The sequence below is a fragment of the Boleophthalmus pectinirostris genome, unplaced genomic scaffold (assembly GCF_026225935.1).
Source record: "Boleophthalmus pectinirostris isolate CB_2022bp ecotype Guang Dong unplaced genomic scaffold, ASM2622593v1 HiC_scaffold_4, whole genome shotgun sequence".
NCBI classification, from domain to species: domain Eukaryota; kingdom Metazoa; phylum Chordata; class Actinopteri; order Gobiiformes; family Gobiidae; genus Boleophthalmus; species Boleophthalmus pectinirostris.
Genome location: NW_026571353.1, coordinates 21,029,585 through 21,035,832, shown reverse-complemented (window position 1 = coordinate 21,035,832; position 6,248 = coordinate 21,029,585).

Here is a 6,248-nt window from a genome sequence, read left to right as displayed (position 1 = left end):
TTTTCGATTTCTTGTTAATGCTCATTATTGCCACTCATGCGAGCAAACATTGTGCAATTTGTGGCTAATTAGAAACATATAGGCTATAGGCTACGGCACGTTTTACGTTTAGAGAGTACAAAATGAAGCCATGGTTAACTCAGGGTTAACAGGATCATTGCCATCTCTTACAAAACACAAAACATGTAACAATGGTGAAAATGTTAAGCAGCCTAGTCTATTTGGTCACAGTGATTTCCTTTGAGTTGCTAAGTTAAATTCAAATGAAAGTTGTTGCTTCCATAAGCAAACCATGATTGGATTTGAATGCAGCTAACAATAACCATCTTCTATTAAAAAAACAAAAACAAAAACATCATATTTTGACCGATAATCCCAAGAGGAAAAAGAAACAATTCATTTCAACCAACACATCTACATACAAGCAGTTTTGGAATTTAGCAGAACATGATTCACCTCATTGGTCTGTTACTCTTGATTGCCTAGTTAAATGGAGCCCATTCTAGAAAAACAATGACTTAATTCAGTCTGCAGAGTGTGTTTGGTGTGTTTTATAACATAAATGTGATGGTGTGAGGCTTTAGTCCTTTAATCCGCTTCACTGCTCTCTCCTGTCTGTCCTCTGTGTGGCTGGTCGAAGCGTTTCAGAGACACGTGTTACCTTACATAGCTGCATGTCATTGTCATGAGAGTAAGTGATAGAGAAATGCAATTAAGGCTGTGCTGGAGGAAGGGGATCAATTTCTCCGACCTTGTCTCTGAGCGCTGCCCTGAGCACAGAGGGTGGACACAACCAGGACTTAAAAGCAATCAGGCCAGGTCCAGCCTCCTCAGACATCCTGGTGAGTGTATAATGAATAGCCAGGAAATGTAAATAGCCCAATGGACAAATGAGGAAAGACCATCTGTCGAATTAAAAGTGCATTCCCTCTGGTCTAAACAGTTGGATACATGCTGTACACCAGATACAGGTGGTGTACAGAAAAAAACAACACTGATCGGAGACTTGACCCCACAGTTACGCCGCTTATCTTGTGTAAAGGGATCGCCTGCAGCCGCTAACATACTATTTGTACACAGCATGTCCGTCTATAAATAATTCATGCTTTCCTTTTAGAACATCACACTTATATACTTATATACTGCACACTCACAGCATCTAACCTAATATGTTTCCAATTCTTCACAATTGTTGCTTACAATAGCACCTGTGTGTGAAACAAACGATTTACTTCAAATTAAATAATAATAGCCCATTAGAAACGTTAAAAGTGTGTACATCTCGACAGTGATTCAATATAATGTGTTCCCTTAAGCAAAATCTTTGTCAGCTGTTTACTGTGTCTCATGTTTTATCTACATCTCTCTGGATTTGCTCCTCCACATGTCTCCACACTGCCTCTGTGCCTTCATGTAAAACCTCCTCCCTCATGACACTGGCTTGTTGGAACAGAGCACAGACATGCATAATATGTTCACAGCTGATACAACACAAATGATTGCATGGGTATAAGGGTGCATTGAAATGACCATTGGACAAAAAAACAGCCAATTAGTATGCGGGTGAATGAACACGCAATTGCATCTGGGGTCTCTAGCGCTGAGGGTACAAATATTCAAACGTTGCTATATTTAGCCCGTGTTTTAGTGACTAAGTCAACACAAATCATTTTAACACAAACTCACCACCCCCAGCCTTTAAGTATTTACAGTCGGTTCCTTTTTGGACTCATCTAACGTTAATATTTATAATTCAATCAAATGCTGTCACCTAAATTTACAGTTTGTGTCAGTTCCAAGCATGGGTTTCCACAAAAAATGAATCTGATGCTTATTACATTACATACATTATTATTATATTATAAATTATATTATATTACACAAAGCTGATTATTGTGAAATTTTAGTCATGCTGTTACCTCATCAAAAACATACCTGGAGTTGTGCTTTGTTTTGTTCACACATGTTTGAGTAACACTTTGTTGTTAGTCTGTCTACATCTCCAAAGATCATAATGCTCTGTTCCACCTTGTGATGTCATGAAGTGATAGTTTTCAAGGTAATAGTTACCTTAACAGCTACCTTTGTCAATAGAGATTAGAAATTCCAGGGCTGAAATTATCCAAATGATTCTAGTCCTCTAGTGAGGAAGTTTAAAAATACAGCAGAGTACTTCCTGTATTAAACAGATTGTTTTCAGATTGAGAGAAGAACTCAGCCTAAATATGCATGATTTGTATGTTAAAGACGTGTGAATGTTTTTGACGAGGTAACAACATAGATCAGAAATTAGAGTAATATGGGCCATTTAAAAGAGCTAAGAAGGAACGAATAGAATTCACTGTAGGGACTTTTTGAAATTAGAAAACATTTTAAAGTGCACGTTTCAAATTTGTCCAGGAGCAATAATACTTGGGAGCACACTAAAATATGCATTGGTTAATTGATACAAGAATGGCATGCATTTCAGAACATGTTTGTCAAGATCTAAACCACAGGATTTATTTAATTACAGAGGACATTGTATTTAACAGTTGCAGCCTTTGGAATTTGGTAATTGCAGACATTCACATTGTTATTTCAATTTGATTGTGACTATTTTTGTAGCACTAATTCACAGTGCACAGAATGAGGAGACAACAGGTCAATATTTCTCTTCTTAAGCCTCTCTTTTACTAATGTAACCCAGCCACCCCCATCTCCAGCCACATTGTCCAAATTCAATACGCCACAGTCAAAGAGGGAAGAATCAGAGTAATCACAGGGAAAGCTTGGACCGGCAAATACTTGGTATAAAGGTCCTTCCCCGGGACTTGTACAGCCCCAGTAGAATGAGCAGCACTATTTAATCTCCAGGGATATCAGCTGGAGCATCAGGATGGTGGCTTTGTCCAAGGACATCCACTCTGTCTGCTCAGAGCCAGTGATAACATCAGACACACAGAAATGCCTGGGAGGAGATACAGATGTGGAGACAAAGCTGGGTTTCTGCCGAGGGAGATAGATCCCATAAGAAAATCTGTGTACAGATAAGGGATTACTACAGCTACTGCGTTATGGTGAATCATAAAACAATGAACATTAATAAAATAAAAATAAGTGCATGCATTAAAATTTCTGTGGCCCTCCGTTTTGAATATGTTTTGTTATGCTTTAATGGAAAGAGGTCGGACACCCTTGTTTTATGGCATTAAAATTTAGAAACTTTTTTCTCTAGTAAATTTCAAATGCTTTAAAAGTTGACTAAAATATAGTGTCCTGTGCTCTTAATGCATAGAGCATTCTACCCAATGACTGCAGGCTAAAGTATAATAACTACACTGTAATTACACCTGAACAATACTTAATTCATAAAGAAGAGATGTTTTATTAAGAATGATTCAGGCTCATATCATCTCCACATCGTAAAACAAAGGGTGTCCAAACTTTTTTCTTCAAGGGCTGCATATCAAAATACAAACCAAGGTGAGGGCCAAGAAAAATTAGTTTGATTTGGCCCATGAGCCATAGTTTGTACACCAAGATGATTTGTACCCAAAGTTGTTGCTACACCCCTGGCCCCCTCCCTAAAATATAGCTCACAAATAAAACTAACATCAGGCGGTATACTATTGGTTATATTTGTATTATACAGTATTATACAGGGTTTGAAAGTGGTGGTGATTTATGGCTTGTCACTCTGAATGGGAGAGGAGAGGGAGAGGGTATAGTAGAAGACATCATCAGGCTCTGTGAAACCATGTCTGTATCTCAGTGCAGAATAGAGATCCCCCAAGGAAGTACCCCCACAGCTGGTAATTTGCCTTCACCTTTAAAGACATACAGAAACAACACACAATCTATTAAACAAGCACAAAAATACACACCCATTCACACACAACGACTGCAGCAGGAGTAATTCACTGCTCACAAGGATTTCATGTTTCTATGGAGAAGAATGGCTATTTTTAGAAAGGATATAAATAGCTCCTATCTGTAGCTCCAATCCTTGCATTCATGTCTGATTGTAGCCAGCAGCCTTTACTGTATGGTATTATTGCCCTTTCGGGTTTTCTTCACTTTGGCACTTGCTCATGTAAATTGTATATAAATAGAATTTTAATTCGAACTAAATGACAGGTATACGCACCCCTCTCCTCCAGTAATGTTGAAGGTGTATTGGTGCATTGTGGGAAATCTTTTTATATCACAAAAAGCAATAAAAACACAAACATGGGGAAAATAAAAAGTAGATGCTGATAGTAAAGTAAAATGTACCTTTCCGGACATGATTGCTGAGCTTTAATAAGAACAGCAAGTGAGTTTCATTTTGAGCACTTTTACACCATTGAAAAGATAGAGTACATTGTGGTAAATTGTTAAATGCCATGGCAACAGTGCTAATTATCAATCACTCTAAACCCTCTGAAACACAGATAAGTTCAGCTAGTGCACAAAGCATCAATTAAGTGTAAAGTATAGAATGCATTTGTTTTCCTTTATATCGTTAGAAGCTAAACAACAGGCCTTTGCTAATGCACATTTGGTCTTGAGGCTGGAGGAGTGGACACAATGCAGAGACATACTGTGTGACTTACAGTGGAGGCAGGGGGGTGAAGCCAGGAGCAACTTTGTAGCCGTGGAAACTGTTGCTAAGTAGCACATGCATTCCTAGGACAGAGGAGGACAATGTTTTGGTACAGGACCTGCCCAAATTAGTAAAACAAAATTGGTGTTGTTTTTGTTTATTTTAAATTCATATACTTGATTTAAAATGTATGTAAAGCTGCAGCTGTGAATAGTTTAGAGTAGTAGGGCTAGGAGGTAAACCTACTGCATCAGGCACCCCAAAAAAATCATAGAATTCATCACAATTCCTTAACTTATACAGATTCATGCCCTGTCACTCTATGATCTATAAAAAGGCTGATGTAGTGAGCGAGTTAACACCTCAACATATCAGGATATTTATATACTCTATATATATATACTCTCTATATATTTATAGAAGTAAATACTACTGGAACAAGAGCAAAAAAAAAGTTATTACGCTATTGAATTGGTGACATTCATATTGAAGAATATATAAGTTTATGGCACACTGCATAACCTCTCTGGAGGAGGGTCCGTCAGTTGCTTTTCTCCATGAAGACGTCTCAAGAATGTTCCACAGTATGGCAATAATCTTATGAATATCCATGGAGACTTGCAAGCCAAATTACTGGTTAGATTTGTGGAGAGGCGATCCCACTCACAGTAAATTTTATGTTTTGTTGAGCAGTTAAATACCTGTAGTTGAATAAGACAGATTAGTTTAATGCCATACTCTGAACAATTTAAAACAAAGCATTAAGATCTCCATGGAGACAAACAGGTTGCGGACCCCCTCCAGAAAAGTTACACAGTGCACATTTAAAAATCTACATATTTACAATCAATTATAGGCCTGTAGAATAGGTTTTCATACTAAAAATCTCAGTGAACTAGTTTTGGTATAGCCTATTCTCCACCCAAATTTCCACTCATCACACTATGCTGCTGTCACATGTGACTGACACAAAACAGGCACAAAGATGACATCCTTATTGTTATGCAAATCCACGCAGAGATGACTTTGGTACACAGAGCGCCTTTAGGAACAGGCACATATCAGCTGTGTGCATTCAGAAATCACTGCTCAGGCTTATCTCAATGCAGAGACAGCAAGCAGCAAGTGTTTATAGGAAAAAAAACAGGGAATCCCCATCACCAAACTGCTTGCACTGGGTAGCGTAGCATTAGCAGTGGTCGGGCTGTGGTATGTCTTTGCCATGTGCAGCCCTATAGACTGCATCAATAATCCATGTGGGATGGCTGAGTGCTCCTGGCTTATGTAAGAGGTGTCAGGTCTAAGAGTTGGGATCGGCCCTTCAGGAACTGTCAAGAGGAGGAGGCAGGCGACACTTAATCTGGAAAAAACAGCTTTACCTCGCAGGCACTGTACGCTGTGATGCCTTTGTTTTGACAGTCTTCAATGAGTTAAGATGTGGGTAGTTGTTTCACAGCACGCTATACTGGTCAAGTTACACAGACAAGGCCATCTTCTCGCCAGCTTCAGTGATAGAAAGTAGGGCTGGGACAATAAAAAATAATATCATTTATCGTGATAGAAAGGGTAGGCAATAATCGATGATTATCTACAATGATAATCACGATTGTATCACCAAAATGTATATAAAAATGCTACTTATCCACTGAGATCTTTGCTAGATCCTGGTTGCTTTCACTTA